The sequence below is a fragment of the Coregonus clupeaformis genome, chromosome 34 (assembly GCF_020615455.1).
Source record: "Coregonus clupeaformis isolate EN_2021a chromosome 34, ASM2061545v1, whole genome shotgun sequence".
In the NCBI taxonomy this organism is placed as follows: Eukaryota; Metazoa; Chordata; class Actinopteri; order Salmoniformes; family Salmonidae; genus Coregonus; species Coregonus clupeaformis.
This window is the reverse complement of record NC_059225.1, coordinates 20,209,023-20,229,611: the sequence shown is the minus strand read 5'-3', so window position 1 is coordinate 20,229,611 and position 20,589 is coordinate 20,209,023. Positions and strand designations below refer to the sequence as shown.

Below are 20,589 nucleotides of genomic sequence, written 5' to 3'. Positions count from 1 at the left end.
GTGATGGACTGTGCCATCCCCGTGGCCTCTGCAATGGATTAGTCCACTGATACAGGCTCGAATCAGACAGGTGTCTTGTGCACCATGGAAAAAATAATGTGACTGCTCGACTAAAGAAATCTCAGTCGACCAACAGCCTATAGACCAGTCGACTAAATGGGTTCAGCCGTAGTGTAGATGGGTGAGATTTTGTTTTTATTTAATCCATTTTGAATTCAGGGTGTAACAAAATGTGGAATAAGTGAATGGGTATGAATACTTTTTGAAGGCACTGTAGTCCACACACACAACTGAACAACGCCACTCATGTTACAGATAAACAACTAGTAGTGGTGCCACAGAGACAGATTCATTATGATAGTGTAGTTTTGTGAAGATCGACTATATATCTATTTTCATTGTGTCTTCCCCTAAACTGCAGTATCCATTGCTCTCTAACCCGCTATACTCCCTCTCTCACCTCCCTTCTCCACTTCACTCTACCTCTCCCCCATCCCTCCCCGCTCCCCTCCTGTCAGTGTATAATTAGTCTGGTCAGTAAATTAGCAGCTGGCTGACGGGCCCTCCTGCGGTGCCAGGGGCAGGAGCACAGACTTGAAACCTCTTGGTAACGAATGACGTACACAGGGTCAGGCTGGGTTTTACAGGCTGTCACTAAATGGGAGGTCAGAGTTCAAACCATCACAGAGGATGATACAGATACACCCAGGGAAAGACTTGAGTTGTTCAGACTGCGAAAAGGTAGATATGGAGAGGGTGGAGGTGGCAGGGAAGGGAGAGAGAATAAATGGCAAGAAGAGGGAAAGAAGAAGAGATGCAAAGGGAGGGAAGAAAGGAGTGCAATGAAAGGAGGAGAAAATGTATGGAAGGTAGGATAGGAAGTAACTGATGGATAAAGCCTATGCCCTAATTGATCAACAGTCAAGGCACTGGCAGTCAAAATATGCATGTCCCCTTAACACATTTCCTCACCCAAGACACCAAAGAGTCATTTGCTCAGTCAAACTGAATTATGCGCCCCCTACCCCAGCACACACAGCCCGCCCAGATCAGAGGAGGTATGTTAAGCCCTGTCAAAGAGCAGACACACACACAAACAAGCACACACACTACACAAGTGACCCACACACACCTGTCCTAGTGGATGCCTTGGCAGTGCGGTCATGTGTAATCTCAAGAGTAAATCTGTTGTAAATCCAGGTCTGATTTAATACAACCACCTCACATCAAATCAAATGTTATTTGTCATGCTTTGTAAACAACAGGTTGTAGACTAACAGTGCAATGCTTACTTAAGAGCCCTTCCCAACAATGCAGACAAAGAAAATATAGAAATAATAGAAAAGTAAAACACGTAATAATAAATACACAATGAATAATGATAACTTGGCTATATACACAGGGTACCAGTACCGAGTCAATGTGTAGGGGTACGAGGTAGTCGAGGTAGATATGTACATATAACTAGGAATTAAGTGACATAATAAAAAAGTAGCAGCAGCGTATGTGATGAGTCAAAAAAGTTTGTGCAAAAAGAGTCAAGGCAGATAGTTAAATAGTTAACCATATAGCTACCCGGACTAACTATTTAGCAGTCTTATGGTTTGGGGGTAGAAGCTTTTCAGGGTCCTGTTGATTCCAGACTTTGTGCATCGGTACCGCTTGACGTGCGGCAGCAGAGAGAACAGTTTATGATTTGGGTGGCTGGAGTCTGAACATTTAGGGCCTTCCTCTGACACCACCTGGTATAGAGGTCTTGGACGGCAGGGAGCTTGGCCCCAGTGATGTACTGGGCCGTACGCACTACCCTCGGTAGCGCCTTGTGGTCGGATGCCAAGCAGTTGCCATACGAAGCAGTGATGCAGCCAGTCAAGATGCTCTTAATGGTGCATCTGTAGAACTTTGAGGAGCCGAGGGCCAATGCCAAATCTTTTCAGCCTCCTGAGGGTGAAGAGGCGTTGTCGTGCCCTCTTCACGGCTATGTTGGTGTGTGTGGACCATGTTAAGTCCTTAGTGATGTGGACACCAAGGAACTTGAAGCTCTCGACCCCCTCCACTACAGCCCCTTCGGTGTGAATGGGGGTGTGCTCGGCCCTCCTTCTCCTGTATTCCACGATCAGCTCCTTTGTCTTGATGATGTTGAGGGAGAGGTTGTGGTACTGGCACCACACTGCCAGGTCTCTGATCTCCTCCCTATAGGCTTTCTCATAGTTATCGGTGAGCAGGCCTAACACCGTCGTGTCGTCAGCAAACTTAACCTGTTTAAAGGTCTTACTCATATCGGCTACAGAGAGTGTGATCACAGTCGTCTGGAACAGCTGGTGCTCTCCTGCGTGGGTCAGCGTTGCTTGCCTCGAAGCGAGCATAATGGCATTTAGCTCATCTGGTAGACTTATGTCACTGGGAAGCTTGCGGCTGGGTTTCACTTTGCAAACTAACATGGAGTACAAGCCCTGACACATCTGACGAGCGTCAGAGCCGGTGTAGTAGGATTTGATCTTAGTCCTGTATTGACGCTTTGCCTGTTTGATGGTTCATCGGATGTAGACGGATTTCTTATAATCATGGGCATTAATTAGGAGTTGGTCCCCCCCTTTGCTGTTATAACAGCCTCCACTGTTCTGGGAAGGCTTTCCACTAGATGTTGGAACATTGCTGCGGGGACTTGCTTCCATTCAGCCACAAGAGCATTAGTGAGGTCAGGCACTGATGTTGGGTGATTAGGCCTGGCTCGCAGTCAGTGTTCCAATTCATCCCAAAGCTGTTCTATGGAGTTGAGGTCAGGGCTCTGCGCAGGCCAGTCAAGTTCTTGCACACCCATCTTGACAAACCATTTCTGTATGGACCTCGCTTTGTGCACGAGGGCATTGTCATGCTAAAACAGGAAAGGGCCTTCCCCAAACTGTTGCCACAAAGTTGGAAGCACAGAATCGTCTAGAATATCGTTGTATGCTGTAGCGTTTAGATTACCCTTCACTGGAACTAAGGGGCCTAGCCCGAACCATGAAAAACAGCCCGAGACCATTATTCCTCCTCCTCCAAACTTTACAGTTTGAACTATGCATTGGGGCAGGTAGCGTTCTCCTGGCATCCGCCAAACACAGATTTGTCTATCGGACTGCCATGAACTATACCTCTCCCAACGTGACTATTTGTTAAATACAGGCATATTAGCAGCAAATCCCTCTATTTAGGAAGATGGAGGAGTGTGCAACAATACATTATATTGCAAAATGAACCCGTTGTCTTATTTGTGTGGCTTTGTGGAAACTTCGGGAATAGCTCTCAGATTAGCCAGTCATGTCATGATCACCAGGTTGATACAGGCGAGCACATCAGCGGTGAAGCCGTGTTTAGCTATAGGTCCTGTATAGTCAGATAACTAGATAGTTGGTTGTTTTGTTTCTTCCTAAGTAATTCATATGGAAAAGACCCAAGATGATTGCTATAGCTAGTCCCAGCTTCGTATCTAATCAGCTAACAAGATCTAACTGTAGTTGTCTGTCAGACAAGAAAACAAGAGTTGTGGCAACATTGTGCTTTGCTCGCGACGCTGCCACTTGATCGTCTCACTCACCCCCTACAAATACAACCAGCTAACTAAGTCTGACCCTGGGTCTTGAAGTGTGTGTACCATATATAGCCTTTACGCTTATAATCTAACCCTGCGGGTCCTCTACGAACATATTTATTAAGGTATTTTTGTGTGCTCTAAGGCTGGGCCGTATTTTACTATATACTGGTATTGATGCACGGACCGGTTTGAGTTTTTACTTTACCTTCTATAACATTATTTCAATGTTTGGTTTGTTAAATGTGATCCGCAACTCCGGCGCTTATGTCAGTTTTTATAGTTTACTCCGTTTGCTACTTGAGTCGTCTCCCTCCCTCTCCTGCTGCTGCATGCCTCTAACCACACCAAGCCCTGTCCCGTCACTCAAGGAGAGAGCAGTTGCTCGACCATGGAGTCACGAGCACTTTCTTGCCATTCATTCTGCATGGTCAGATGGATGCAACATTGTTGGTGACATGCTGCTTTATGCAAGCGTTCTATACATGATTAGTTTGTGTATCTTACTGTTTGCAAACTAGTATCTGCTAGTTTGTATTTTCTGTTGCTAAGATACAGTGGGGAAAAAAAGTATTTAGTCAGTCACCAATTGTGCATGTTCTCCCACTTAAAAAGATGAGAGGCCTGTAATTTTCATCATAGGTACACGTCAACTATGACAGACAAATTGAGAAAAAAAAATCCAGAAATTCACATTGTAGGATTTTTTATGAATTTATTTGCAAATTATGGTGGAAAATAAGTATTTGGTCACCTACAAACAAGCAAGATTTCTGGCTCTCACAGACCTGTAACTTCTTCTTTAAGAGGCTCCTCTGTCCTCCACTCGTTACCTGTATTGATGGCACCTGTTTGAACTTGTTATCAGTATAAAAGACACCTGTCCACAACCTCAAACAGTCACACTCCAAACGCCACTATGGCCAACACCAAAGAGCTGTCAAAGGACACCAGAAACAAAATTGTAGACCTGCACCAGGCTGGGAAGACTGAATCTGCAATAGGTAAGCAGCTTGGTTTGAAGAAATCAACTGTGGGAGCAATTATTAGGAAATGGAAGACATACAAGACCACTGATAATCTCCCTCGATCTGGGGCTCCACGCAAGATCTCACCCCGTGGGGTCAAAATGATCACAAGAACGGTGAGCAAAAATCCCAGAACCACACGGGGGGGACCTAGTGAATGACCTGCAGAGAACTGGGACCAAAGTAACAAAGCCTACCATCAGTAACACACTACGCCGCCAGGGACTCAAATCCTGCAGTGCCAGACGTGTCCCCCTGCTAAAGCCAGTACAAGTCCAGGCCCGTCTGAAGTTTGCTAGAGTGGATTTGGATGATCCAGAAGAGGATTGGGAGAATGTCATATGGTCAGATGAAACCAAAATATAACTTTTTGGTAAAAACTCAACTCGTCGTGTTTGGAGGACAAAGAATGCTGAGTTGCATCCAAAGAACACCATACCTACTGTGAAGCATGGGGGTGGAAACATCATGCTTTGGGGCTGTTTTTCTGCAAAGGGACCAGGACGACTAATCCGTGTAAAGGAAAGAATGAATGGGGCCATGTATCGTGAGATTTTGAGTGAAAACCTCCTTCCATCAGCAAGGGCATTGAAGATGAAACGTGGCTGGGTCTTTCAGCATGACAATGATCCCAAACACACCGCCCGGTCAACGAAGGAGTGGCTTCGTAAGAAGCATTTCAAGGTCCTGGAGTGGCCTAGCCAGTCTCCAGATCTCAACCCCATAGAAAATCTTTGGAGGGAGTTGAAAGACCGTGTTGCCCAGCGACAGCCCCAAAACATCACTGCTCTAGAGGAGATCTGCATGGAGGAATGGGCCAAAATACCAGCAAGTGTGTGAAAACCTTGTGAAGACTTACAGAAAACGTTTGACCTGTGTCATTGCTAACAAAGGGTATATAACAAAGTATTGAGAAACTATTGTTATTGACCAAATACTTATTTTCCACCATAATTTGCAAATAAATTCATTTTTTTTCTCATTTTGTCTGTCATAGTTGACGTGTACCTATGATGAAAATTACAGGCCTCTCTCATATTTTTAAGTGGGAGAACTTGCACAATTGGTGGCTGACTAAATACTTTTTTCCCCCACTGTAATTAGTGTTAGCCACTAATGATAATCGCTCGTAGCTGGCTAGCTAGCTTGCTAAATGTACTAAGTCAGAGCAAACGTAGCTAGGTAGCTAATACTGCCTGGTACCAGTGCTGGTGTAGACCTAGATAAGCATGTTTGTGCAAAGAGATCTTATCATATGTTGGCTAGCTAGCTACCTAGATGAAGAAAACATTTACATTTTACATTTACATTTTAGTCATTTAGCAGACGCTCTTATCCAGAGCGACTTACAGTTAGTGAGTGCATACATATTTTACAATTGTTATAATTTTTTTATACTGGCCCCCCGTGGGAATCGAACCCACAACCCTGGCGTTGCAAGCGCCATGCTCTAACAACTGAGCTACACGGGGCCCTACAACATGTAATGTAACATCTATAAATTAGGGTCACCTGGAAACCCTGTCTAAGCCGGGGGAAGGGGGTGGGGTTCTACAAAGCTATATGAAATTGTTTTAAGAAGGTCATACCAAGGATCATTTAGCTATTTAATTTGGAATTTTAAGACCCCTTTTAGTATCCCAAAAACATATAAAAATGATTTGATGAAAAATATTTTTGGGCCTTCCTGCTATTACCCCATACAAACGTACTGAATAACAGATTCACTACAAGGAACAAAAGATAGTCCCCCCCCCCAAAAATCTAAAGGACGTTTGTTCTGAAGTGTCTGTCCTATAGCTGAGAGATAAGAAAGATCAGGAAAAACGTTTTTTCACATGTATTTAACCTCTTATTGTTGGCACTAAACAGTCTCCATACACAGTACATTTTACTCATTTAGCAGACACTCTTATCCAGAGCGACTTACAGCTAGTGAGTGCATACATTTTTTCATACTGGCCCCCCCGTGGGGTAGGCTAGGACATCAATATATATATACACACAGTGGGGAAAAAAGTATTTAGTCAGCCACCAATTGTGCAAGTTCTCCCACTTAAAAAGATGAGAGAGGCCTGTAATTTTCATCATAGGTACACGTCAACTATGACAGACAAAATGAGGAAAGAAAATCCAGAAAATCACATTGTAGGATTTTTAATGAATTTATTTGCAAATTATGGTGGAAAATAAGTATTTGGTCAATAACAAAAGTTTCTCAATACTTTATTATATACCCTTTGTTGGCAATGACACAGGTCAAACGTTTTCTGTAAGTCTTCACAAGGTTTTCACACACTGTTGCTGGTATTTTGGCCCATTCCTCCATGCAGATCTCCTCTAGAGCAGTGATGTTTTGGGGCTGTCGCTGGGCAACACGGACTTTCAACTCCCTCCAAAGATTTTCTATGGGGTTGAGATCTGGAGACTGGCTAGGCCACTCCAGGACCTTGAAATGCTTCTTACGAAGCCACTCCTTCGTTGCCCGGGCGGTGTGTTTGGGATCATTGTCATGCTGAAAGACCCAGCCACGTTTCATCTTCAATGCCCTTGCTGATGGAAGGAGGTTTTCACTCAAAATCTCACGATACATGGCCCCATTCATTCTTTCCTTTACACGGATCAGTCGTCCTGGTCCCTTTGCAGAAAAACAGCCCCAAAGCATGATGTTTCCACCCCCATGCTTCACAGTAGGTATGGTGTTCTTTGGATGCAACTCAGCATTCTTTGTCCTCCAAACATGACGAGTTGAGTTTTTACCAAAAAGTTCTATTTTGGTTTCATCTGACCATATGACATTCTCCCAATCCTCTTCTGGATCATCCAAATGCACTCTAGCAAACTTCAGACGGGCCTGGACATGTACTGGCTTAAGCAGGGGGACACGTCTGGCACTGCAGGATTTGAGTCACTGGAGGCGTAGTGTGTTACTGATGGTAGGCTTTGTTACTTTGGTCCCAGCTCTCTGCAGGTCATTCACTAGGCCCCCCCGTGTGGTTCTGGGATTTTTGCTCACCGTTCTTGTGATCATTTTGACCCCACGGGGTGAGATCTTGCGTGGAGCCCCAGATCGAGGGAGATTATCAGTGGTCTTGTATGTCTTCCATTTCCTAATAATTGCTCCCACAGTTGATTTCTTCAAACCAAGCTGCTTACCTATTGCAGATTCAGTCTTCCCAGCCTGGTGCAGGTCTACAATTTTGTTTCTGGTGTCCTTTGACAGCTCTTTGGTCTTGGCCATAGTGGAGTTTGGAGTGTGACTGTTTGAGGTTGTGGACAGGTGTCTTTTATACTGATAACAAGTTCAAACAGGTGCCATTAATACAGGTAACGAGTGGAGGACAGAGGAGCCTCTTAAAGAAGAAGTTACAGGTCTGTGAGAGCCAGAAATCTTGCTTGTTTGTAGGTGACCAAATACTTATTTTCCACCATAATTTGCAAATAAATTCATAAAAAATCCTACAATGTGAATTTCTGGAATTTTTTTTCTCAATTTGTCTGTCATAGTTGACGTGTACCTATGATGAAAATTACAGGCCTCTCATCTTTTTAAGTGGGAGAACTTGCACAATTGGTGGCTGACTAAATACTTTTTTCCCCCACTGTATATATATATATATACACACACACACACACACATATATATACATTACACACATACACTACCAGTCAAAAGACCAAGTCCATATTATGGCAAGAACAGCTCAAATAAGCAAAGAGAAACGACAGTCATTCATTACTTTAAGACATGAAAGTCAGTCAACACGGAACATTTCAAGAACTGTGAAAGTTTCTTCAAGTGCAGTCTCAAAAACCATCAAGCGCTATGAAACTGGCTCTCGTGAGGACCACCACAGGAAAGGAAGACCCAGAATTAACTCTGCTGCAGAGGATAAGTTAATTAGAGTTACCTGCACCTCAGATTGCAGCCCAGATAAATGCTTCAGAGTTCAAGTAACAGACACATATCAACGTCAACTGTTCAGAGGAGACTGTGTGAATCAGGCCTTCATGGTCAAATTGCTGCGAAGAAACCACTTCTAAAGGACACCAAAAAGAAGAAGAGACTTGCTTGGGCCAAGAAACACGAGCAATGGACATTAGACCGGTGGAAATCTCTGATGAGTCCAAATTTGAGATTTTTGGTTCCAACTGCCGTGTCTTTGTGAGACGCACAGTAGGTGAACGGATGATCTCTGCATGTGTGGTTCCCACCATGAAGCATGGAGGAGGTGGTGTGATGGTCCTTTGCTGGTGACACTGTCTGTGATTTATTTAGAATTCAAGGCACACTTAACCAGCATGGCTTCCACAGCATTCTACAGCGATACGCCATCCCATCTGGTTTGCGCTTAGTGGGACTATCATGTGTTTTTCAACAGGACAATGACCCAAAACACACCCCCAGGCTGTGTAAGGGCTATTGGACCAAGAAGGAGTGTGATGGTGCTGCATCAGATGACCTGGCCTCCACAATCCCCTGCCCTCAACCCAATTGAGATGGTTTGGGATGAGTCGGACCGCAGAGAGAAGGAAAAGCAGCCAACAAGTGCTCAGCATATGTGGAAACTCCTTCAAGACTGTTGGAAAAGCATTCCAGGTTTAGCTGGTTGAGAGAATGCCAAGAATGTGCAAAGCTGTCAAGGCAAAGGGTGGCTATTTGAAGAATCTCGAATATAAAATATATTTTGATTTGTTTAACACTTTTTTGGTTACTACATGATTCCATATGTGTTATTTTATAGTTTTGATGTCTTCACTACTATTCTACAATGTAGAAAATAAAGAAAAACCCTTGAATGGGTAGATGTAATAAACTTTTGACCGGTAGTGTACGTGTTCACCTTTCCACAGAGGGTCAAATTAGTGTGTAGCCCAAACTGTTCGGACGCTACAGACAGAAGTTGGCAGATTGTCTGTACCGAGTCCCAAGGCGCATGTGGGGGTCGTGGAGCAAAACGGATAACACCATCGTGTTCGTGAGAGTCTCATCTTTCCATAGAGGGGCCATACTAGTTTTGTAGGCCAAACCGTTCGGACGCTACAGACGATTGTATGAGAAGACCGATTTTCTGGATGTCTCATGGTCTGACAAACACCGCTCTAGCTCTGTCACCTTTCACTGCAGATGAGGACGTGCGACATCGGCAGATGTGGTGGATATGTCTCTTGCTTAAACTGAATAAATAAATGTGTCCGCAGGGGAGTGGACATCGACTCTAGGGGGTTAAAGAAGAGGTTGTGCTCTTTAAATCTAAGTTACCTTGTAATTGTCATTTGTTCTTTGTTTTTGAGCTATGTCTGTTTGAAATGTGTGAGAAAATTAACTTTATCTTGAAAATTCTCAGTAATCTACAGTAGCATTCTAGAGTTCTATTGGGGTCTAAAGGGTTAACAAGGCAACATTAACTTAACTCCTCCTATAATTTTACTGGATTGGTTGAACACTACAGAAGACAACCTCCAAACAGTTTTTTTTATTCTCGTAAAGACCAGAATGTGGAGGATCTAGTTTCAGGCATTTATTTTATGCCTGGCTACATTAAATTAATTGAATCTATCAGCAATCAAAAACTCGCAATTTCTTGGCTTGCAATGTCTCGCAACTTCAGTAAAGCAGGGCCCATCATCAATGAATAGGATAGGATATGCAACAGACCGAAGACTGAACACACACCCGCATTATTAGCGAAGAGAAACAGCAGGGGTGTAATCATTAGTCCAAACAGTTTGTAACTAAAATGAGAGTTTCTATCGGACAAATTCAGGTAGGCCCCTCCTTGTTTAATTCCATTTGTTTCTGTTCCGAAACATTTTGCAACAGAATCGGCGTAATACGTGACTCGTTTCAGGAAACTAGGCATGTATGTCGCATGTCACTACTTCACAGGAGAGGCATTTGAACGTAAACATTATTTATCAAAATGTGTTTTTTTGGCCGAAATGTGTTCTGGACCATGTGAACTTTTATGTGCCATAAGAACAAACTTGTATGCCATCTGTAAATAGGAACAAAATTGTTAAATTACGAGCCTAGTTGGTTTAGCAATGGAAAAACAAATCAAATCTTATTTGCCACATGCGCCGAATACAACAGGTGTAGACCTTACAGTGAAATGCTTACCTACAAGCCCTTAACCAACAATGCAGTTTAGAAAAATAAGTCCCGACTTCTTGGCGCTGACGGAAACATGGATTACCACTGAAAACACTGCTACTCCTACTGCTCTTTCCTCGTCTGATCATGTGTTCTCGCATACCCCAAGAGCATCTGGTCAGCGCGGCGGTGGCACAGGAATCCTCATCTCTCCCAAGTGTACATTCTCTCTTTTCCCCCTGAACCATCTGTCTATCTCCTCATTTGAATTCCATGCTGTCACAGTCACTAGCCCATTCAAGCTTAACATCCTTATCATTTATCGCCCTCCAGGTTCCCTTGGAGAGTTCATCAATGAACTTGACGCCTTGATATATCCTTTCCTGAGGATGGCTCACCCCTCACAGTTCTGGGTGACTAACCTCCCTACGTCTGCCTTTGACTCATTTCTCTCTGCCTCCTCCTTTCCACTCCTTTCCTCTTTTGACCTCACCCTCTCACCGTCCCCCCCTACTCACAAGGCAGGCAATACACTTGACCTCATCTTTACTAGATGCTGTTCTTCTACTAATCTCACTGCAACTCCCCTCCAAGTCTCCGACCACTACTTTGTATCCTTTTCTCTCTCGCTCTCCTCCAACACTACTCACTCTGCCCCTACTCAGATGGTAATGTGCCGTCGCAACCTTCGCTCTCTCTCTCCCGCTACTCTCTCCTCTTCCATCCTATCATCTCTTCCATCTGCTAAATCCTTCTCCCTCCGATCTCCTGATTCTGCCTCCTCAACCCTCCTCTCCTCCCTTTCTGCATCTTTTGACTCTCTATGTCCACTATCCTCCCGGCCGGCTCGGTCCTCCCCTCCTGCTCCGTGGCTTGACAACTCATTGCGAGCTCACAGAACAGGGCTCCAGGCAGCCAAGCGGAAATGGAGGAAAACTAGACTCCCTGCGGACCTGTCATCTTTTCACTCCCTCTACATTTTCTTCCTCTGTTTCTGCTGCTAAAGCCACTTTCTACCACTAAATTTCAAGCCTCTGCCTCTAACCCTAGGAAGCGCTTTGCCACCTTCTCCTCCCTGCCGAAACCTCCTCCTCCTCCTCCCCCTCTGTGGATGACTTCGTCAACCATTTTGAAAAGAAGGTTGACGACATCTGATCCTCATTTATTAAGTCAAATGACACCACTGGTCCTGCTCACACTGCCCTACCCTATGCTTTGACTTGAAATCTTGCGACTTGTGACGGCCAGCCGCCCAACAACCTGCCCGCTTGACCCTATCCCCTCCTCTCTTCTAAACCATTTCCGGAGACCTTCTCCCTTACCTCACCTTGCTCATCCTTGACCGCTGGCTATGTCCCTTCCGTCTTCAAGAGAGCGAGAGTTGCACCCCTCCTCAAAAAACCTACACTCGATCCCTCCGATGTCAACAACTACAGACCAGTATCCCTTCTTTCTTTTCTCTCCAAAACTCTTGAGCTTGCCGTCTCTAGCCAACTCTCCTGCTACCTCTCTCAGAATGACCTTCTTGATCCAAACCAGTCAGGTTTCAAGACTGGTTATTCAACTGAGACTGCTCTTCTCTGTGTCACGGAGGCTCTACGCACAGCTAAAGCTAACTCTCTCTCCTCTGCTCTTATCCTTATAGACCTATCTGCTGCCTTTGATACTGTGAACCATCAGATCCTCCTCTCCACCCTCTCCGAGTTGGGCATCTCCGGCGCTGCTCACTCTTGGATTGCGTCCTACCTGACAGGTCGCTCCTACCAGGTGGCGTGTCGAGAATCTGTCTCCGCACCACGTGCTCTCACCACTGGTGTCCCCCAGGGCTCAGTTCTAGGCCCTCTCCTATTCTCTCTATACACCAAGTTACTTGGCTCTGTCATATCCTCACATGGTCTCTCCTATCATTGCTACGCAGACACACAATTAATTTTCTCCTTTCCCCCTTCTGATAACCAGGTTGCGAATTGCATCTCTGCACGTCTGGCAGACATATCAGTGTGGATGTCGGATCACCACCTGAAGCTGAACCTCAGCAAGACGGAGCTGCTCTTCCTCCCGGGAATCTCGCCATCACGGTTGACAACTCCATTGTGTCCTCCTCCCAGAGTGCAAAGAACCTTGGCGTGACCCTGGACAACACCCTGTCGTTCTCCGCTAACATCAAAGCGGTGACCCGATCCTGCAGGTTCATGCTCTACAACATTCGCAGAGTACGACCCTACCTTACACAGAAAGCGGCACAGGTACTAATCCAGGCACTTGTCATCTCCCGTCTGGATTACTGCAACTCGCTGTTGGCTGGCCTCCCTGCCTGTGCCATTAAACCCCTACATCTTATCCAGAACGCTGCAGCCCGTCTGGTGTTCAACCTTCCCAAGTTCTCTCATGTCACCCCGCACCTCAGCATACTCCACTGGCTTCCAGTTGAAGCTTGCATCTACTACAAAACCATGGTGCTTGCCTACGGAGCTGTGAGGGGAACGGCACCTTACCATCAGGCTGATCAGACCCTACACCCAAACGAGAGCACTACGTTCATCCACCTCTGGCCTGCTAGCCCCCCTACCTCTACGGAAGCACAGTTCCCGCTCAGCCCAGTCAAAGCTATTCGCTACTCTGACACCCCAATGGTGGAACAAGCTCCCCCACGACAGCGGAGTCACTGACCACCTTTCGGAGACACTTGAAACCCTACCTCTTTAAGGAATATCTGGAATAGTATAACAGTAATCTTATAAAAAAATAAAACAGAAATACCTTATTTACATAAGTATTCAGACCTTTCGCTATGAGACTCTAAATTTAGCTCAGGTGCATCCTGTTTCCATTGATCATCCTTGAAATGTTTCTACAACTTGGAGTCCACCTGTGCTTTATTCAATTGACTGGACATTATTTGGAAAGGGGCACACACCTGTCTATATAAGGGCCCACAGTTGACAGTGCATGTCAGAGCAAAAACCATGCCATGCGGTCAAAGGAATTGTCCGTAGAGCTCAGAGACAGGATTGTGTCGAGGCACAGATCTGGGGGAAGGGTACCAAAACATTGAAGGTCCCCAAGAACAGAGAGGCCGCCATTCTTAAATGGAAGAAGTTTGGAACCACCAAGAATCTTCCTAGGTCTAGCCGCCTGGCCAGCTGAGCAATCGGGGGAGAAGGGCCTTGGGTCACTTTGACAGAGCTCCAGAGTTCCTCTGTGGAGATGGGAGAACCTTCCAGAAGCACAACCATCTCTGCATCACTCCACCAATCAGGCCTTTATGGTAGAGTTGCCAGACGGAAGCTACTCCTCAGTAAAAGGCACATGACAGCCCGCTTGGAGTTTGCCAAAAGGCTCTTTAAGGACTCAGACCATGAGAAACGGGATTCTCTGGTCTGATGAAACCAAGATTGAACTCTTTGGCCTGAATGCCAAGCATCACGTCTGGAGGAAACCTGGCACCATCCCTACGGTGAAGCATGTTTTTTTTTTCAGCGGCAGGGACTGGGAGACTAGTCAGGATCGAGAGAAAGATGAACGAAGCAAAGTACAGAGAGATCCTTGATGAAACCTGCTCCAGAGTGTTCAGGACATCAGACTGGGGTGAAGGTTCACCTTCCAACAGGACAATGACCCTAAGCACACAGCCAAGACAACGCAGGAGTGGCTTCGGGACAAGTCTCTGAATGTCCTTGAGTGGCCCAGCCAGAGCCCGGACTTGAACCCGATCTAACATCTTTTGAGAGACCTGAAAATAGCTGTGCAGCGACACTCCCCATCCAACCTGACAGAGCTTGAGAGGATCTGCAGAGAAGAATGGGAGAAACTCACCAAATACAGGTGTGCCAAGCTTGTAGCGTCATACCCAAGAAGACGCAAGGCTGTAATCGCTGCCAAAGGTGCTTCAACCAAGTACTGAGTAAAGGGTCTGAATACTTATGTAAATGTAATATCAGTTATTTATCTTTTAATACATTTGCAAACATTTCTAAAAACCTGTTTTTGCTTTGTCATTTGGGGTATTGAGTGTAGATTGATGAGGGAAAAACAAAACAATTTAATCAATTTTAGAATAAGGCTGTAACGTAACAAAATGTGGAAGTAGTAAAGGGGTCTGAATACTTTCAGAATGCACTGTACATGTCTAAACAAAAGACTCCACTATGCAAGTAACCATTTCACTTCACCGTTTACACCATATGTATCCTTTGTCTGTGACAAATAAACTTTGATTTTATTTGATATAGTGTGTTTACCAGAGACAGTAATGTAAAGAACAAAATGACCTGCACCAAAGTCAAATTAGGATATAACGTTAGGCCAACGAGACAGTGTCCAAGTTTTTAAATTCTCTGGTAGAATGCCCTGCTTTTATTTCGTCACACTCACAACCGTAAGCTATTTTCTGTAATTAGCTCGCCATTAACTTGTAAATAATGATCTTGTGAGTTTATTTTCCTGTAATAATGAATAAATATTTGCTAAAGTTAAGATGTTGTCAGCTTTGATATGGTAATTATTTGAACTGGCTAGCCATCTAATTTAACGTTAGCTAGCTAGCTAACAAGCTAGAAACCAACCCAAACATTGTTTAGAAAGTTGCTTTTAGTTGCCTGGTTTGCTAGATTGACATATACTAAACAGATGAGTTTATCGGTGTTAAAATACAGAAGGTATGCTATTTTTGTGTTTATACTTTTTCATAACGACAAGTTTGATGTTGGACGACAATAGAATTTTCATGATGTCACTTCGACAACTGTCTACAGACATGTCGATAGACGTAGTATAAACCAGCCATTAGTCTTGAAATCTTTGGTTGTCTAGTACACTACCGTAATCACTGTTTAGCACAAGACCTCACATGGGAATCCTTAAAGAGATGGGTGGGGCTAAGGCTTGAGAGTGTGTGAACGATGCTGCATGAAAATCTCTCCAGTAGGTGTACCAAAACATTCAAGGGACATTTTCTCAAAAGTGGGGTTACAAGTTTATCAACTTTCAAAGCAGAATTACTTTCCCATTTTTCCTCAACTGTAGTGTATGATATACCATTTTCTATCTGAGTCTCTACTTTTATCCAATGTAAAAAACACCCCTTCAAATTTTGCTACATAAGACCGAATCGAGCCGGTCGGTCACATATGAATATGCCCCCAGGCGAGCCAGAGCGAGGGAGAAAAAAAACATGGTAAGCATGTGTCTTGGTAATCTGAATCTCGCAATGTCTTGCTCCGCAAATTCAAAGGTAGCCTAAAGTTCACCTTTTTCTCAGGTTTTATTAAAATTGCACAACTTTCCCCAGGCCTTTATAGCCTATCATCTAGTTAGGCTATAACACGGAAAATAACATGTTTCGTGATAACTGCACTGAGATTTGAATTTTGTACATTTAAAAAAACAAAAACATTTGTTAGGCATTTTTCTTAACGTTAAGGATCCCAAACTTTTTGAAGTTTAAAACGTGCACACCCCTAATAACAACAATCCCCTAGCCTTAGCGCCATGCCTCTCCTTTCATTCGACCCCCTTAGTCCTCACCTATGACCCTGGCCGTTCCATCCACCTTCCCCGCTGACCTCCCTAATGTAAGTTACAGGCGTCTCTCTGTTTTTAAACAAGGACAGTCAGGGACTCAATTACAACATAATGGGTTTTAGGTGTCCTCCGCAGTCCTGAAATATGGCCCTACACAGCAGGGTTTCCGTTAGGAAAATGCAGCGCCGGACATTTGACCGGCAGCATTTGAATTTAACGTACCCATATGCATTGGGTGCGTGACCTGATTAGGGTGTCCACCCACAGTGCTCAGAATGACAGAAATCACATTTAGATTACGGTTCTTAGTCTTAACAGAACATGCAACTCGAGGATGCAACTGCGTGCGTCCTTCTTACCGAATTCCAACGTGCACTCTGAAGATGTTAGAATAACTACCACATTTACTTTTCCTCAGCCAAGAAGACGAGTAACGAACAGCAAAATCACTAGCCAATGTCAATCTAACATCCCCCATACTAGAAAAGTTTAGGGTAAGCTTACCCATTAAGCCCACTTCCATCTTTGGATTGAAATAAAAAAAACAAAAATGTTCTTCTATTTAATGTTTCAACTAATTCATCTAGTTGTTATATTCATTATTTTATTATAAACCAAATCAGATGTTTTATTATTAAGTTATTGACAATTATGTGTAAGTTCCCACTAGTGGCCAATTTCAAAGCTGCAAAAAAACATTGGCTTTGAGGCTAACCCCTAGAAAAACACATTTAAAAATGTTTTTTTGTACCTTCTCAGATAATTTGTCTCTTAAGTGATCATACTTTATATAATGTGCTGATATATGGACATGATAGCATATTTCATGAGCATCAATTACTATTTATTCCCAATTTAAAATATGCATCTCAAGGTCCTGGAGTGGCCTAGCCAGTCTCCAGACCTGAACCCAACAGAAAATCTTTGGAGGGAGCTGAAAGTCCGTATTGCCCAGCGACAGCCCCGAAACCTGAAGGATCTGGAGAAGGTCTGTATGGAGACGTGGGCCAAAATCCCTGCTGCAGTGTGTGCAAACCTGGTCAAGACCTACAGGAAACGTATGATCTCTGTAATTGCAAACAAAGGTTTCTGTACCAAATATAAAATTCTCCTTTTCTGATGTATCAAATACTTATGTCATGCAATAAAATGCAAATTAATTACTTAAAAATCATACAATGTGATTTTCTGGATTTTAGATTCCGTCTCTCACAGTTGAAGTGTACCTATGATAAAAATTACAGACCTCTACATGCTTTGTAAGTAGGAAAACCTGCAAAATCGGCAGTGTATCAAATACTTTTTCTCCCCACTGTATATTGTTGTCTTTCATTCATCCAGGTGATTCTGTTTTTTGGTCTACCACCTGTACCTTTTTAATACAAAGAGGGAGACTTAAAACTGTCTTCAGATAGGCTTTAGGGAGACAAGTTAATCTACTTAACAGGAATAGCAGTACAGAAAATTCATTGAAAGTTGTGTGTTATGTCTTTGTTGCATGGCTTCTTATCCACAGAGGACCAGTGTGGGTGCAGTTTTGTGTTCTAACCAAGCAATAACACACCGGACTCAACTAATCATAGTCTTGATTGAAGACTATGATTGGTTGAATCAGGTGTGTGCTGGTTGGCAAGAAAAAAAGCCTATGTCCACATTGATCTCTGTGGATACGATTGGACACCCCCCTGTTAAAAGTGCTACTTTCATGATGTATAGCAATGATCCGTTTATTTTAATAACTTTAAGGGGGATTAATATAATCACATTTTACATAAGAAATGTCATTTAGTAAATTCTGAACATTTGGAAATTAATTACAATGTATTATTTAAAGAGGTGGGCTTATTTGGAACACTCATGGGTTTAAAGGGTACACTCTGTACCCATTAAGCCCAGTCCAGGGTTCTCACATATTTCATCAAATATTTTTATGCCTTATTAAAACATGCAAGTCAAATCATAAAACTTCATATGAGAGATTAATCTTTCATTTATTTTATATCCACTTGTCTTACAAAAATTAGGGCAGTATATGTTATAAATGTCTAAACTTAAATTTTGGTGGGCTTAATAGGTACACCTACCCTACCTATTCTATTGGTCAGCTTGTCATTCTGTGCGAGAAAGAAATAGCCTATTCCAAACAGACTCTGGGACAGTTGCGGGATGATAGATCCCAAATTCCTACAACCAGTAGGCCTAAGCAACAAAGTTTAGTTTAAAATTATAAACGATTATTTATTCACATTATACGCGCTGCAATGAGATCAAGGCAGTAGACTATGCGCGAATGTACGTTCATAATGCAATTAGCGGTGAAACACTTGTCAGAAGCGCACCACACACGTGAGCGGTTTCATGCGACAGAGGTGAAAATGTCCATTAGATATATAGAAAGAGGGGAGATCTAAAGATGCAACAATTAGCATGGGTTGCAAATACGACTAGGATTATGCCTTTGGCTACTGGACAGTGAAAGAAAATTGATTTGAAAACCAATAGAACAGGAGAGAAATAGGTTACTGGTTTCAATGGCATGTGGAAGTAACATAATTGCCTCCACGTCGGATTTTACATTGAAGCAAGGTAAGACATGCCTCATAATAAATTGATGAAGTATACTGAAAAAATATATATCTATAAACGCAACAATATCAAAGATTTTACTGAGTTACAGTTCATATAAGGAAATCAGTCAATTGAAATGAATTCATTAGGCCCTAATCTATGGATTTCACGTGACTGGGAATACAGATATGCATCTGTTGGTCACAGATACATTTAAAAAAGGAGGATGTGGATACGAAAACCAGTCAGTATCTGAGGTGACCACCATTTGCCTCATGCAGCGTCACACATCTCCTTCGTATAGAGTTGATCAGGCTGTTGATTGTGGCCTGTGGAATGTTATCCCACTCTCCAATGGCTGTGCAAAGTTGCTGGATGTTGGCGGGACCTGGAACACGCTGTCATACACCTCGATCCAGAGCATCCCAAACATGCTCAATGGGTGACATGTCTGGTGAGTATGCAGGCCATGGAAGAACTGGGACATTTTCAGCTTCCAGGAATTGTGTGCAGATCCTTGTGACATGGGGCAGTGCATTATCATGCTGAAACATGAGGATGAATGGCATCTCAGTGCATTCAAATTGCCATCGATAAAATGCAACTGTATTCGTTGTCCGTAGCTTATGCCTGGCCATTCCATAACCCCACCGTCATCATGGGGCACTCTGTTCACAACGTTGGCATCAGCAAACTGCTCGCCCACACAGCGCCATACAGGTGGTCTGCGGTTCTAAGGCCGGTTGGACGTACTGCCAAATTCTCTAAAACAATATTGGAGACGGCTTATGGTAGAGAAATGAACATTCAATTATCTGGCAACAGCTCTGGTGGACATTCCTGCAGTCAGCATGCCAACTGCACGCTCCCTCAAAACTTGAGACATCTGTGGCATCGTGTTGTGTGACAAAACTGCACATTTTAGAGTTGCCTTTTATTGTCCCCAGTTTCTTGATATGCCACACCTGTCAGGTGGATGGATTATCTTGGCAAAGAAGAAATGCTCACTAACAGGGATGTAATTAAAGAAATAAGCTTTTTGTGCGAATGGAAAATTTCTGGGATTTTTTATTTCAGCTCATGAAACATGGGACCAACACTTTACATGTTGCATTTATATTTTTGTTCAGTGTAAAACGTTCAGGTTTCAAACAATTAAGTACGTTTTCAAAATGCATACTGCCTCCAGCTCATTGCAAAGTGGTGTGTGGCGCTCTGAAGCCTGCCTACCTTTGCCTATATGCACTTGAATGGCGAATGGGAAGGGCGCTTCAATTAGCCACCAGTTGAGAAATAAAAATAGTAGCACTTTTTAATAGTGGCCATTAAACTGTTTTAACACAGGATTGCATTTCGAATTGTTACACAATGATTGGGCTTTTAAAAGCACGTTTCACTCCAGCAGCAACGAATTAGTTGATGTTTGAGAAGCTGTAGCAGCAACTCTCGCACCGTCTGAAATATTTTCCGCTCATAGGCTCTGTATCTGTATGCTATGCGCGTGTGATCAACATAACGACTAACGAAAAATACACACGTGCCAATTTAATTATACTAAATTATCCTATAGACAGATAAGCATGACTAGTCAAATGTATTTCCATCAACTGGTACTTCCATAAATTAATAGGCTAAAAAGCATTATTTTGCAATGGGATTTTTTTCCCTTCTCCCGGTCAATTGGCCGGTGCCAGTTTTAAATCGGCCAAAAGCCAGCTACTACCGACTAACGTAATCCCTGACACATGGAGACACACACACAGGTCAGAGTTCAAACTAAGTAGCATTCCACAACCATCAAC

The 20,589-nt window shown here is 43.5% G+C and overlaps 1 protein-coding gene across 2 annotated transcripts in view; it reads right to left on the bottom strand.

The window, feature by feature from the left end:
- The window catches only part of pola1 (polymerase (DNA directed), alpha 1), an 89,311-nt gene that overhangs the window by 47,442 nt on the left and 21,280 nt on the right, over positions 1–20,589 (bottom strand). The gene's annotated exons all lie outside the window — the stretch shown is intronic.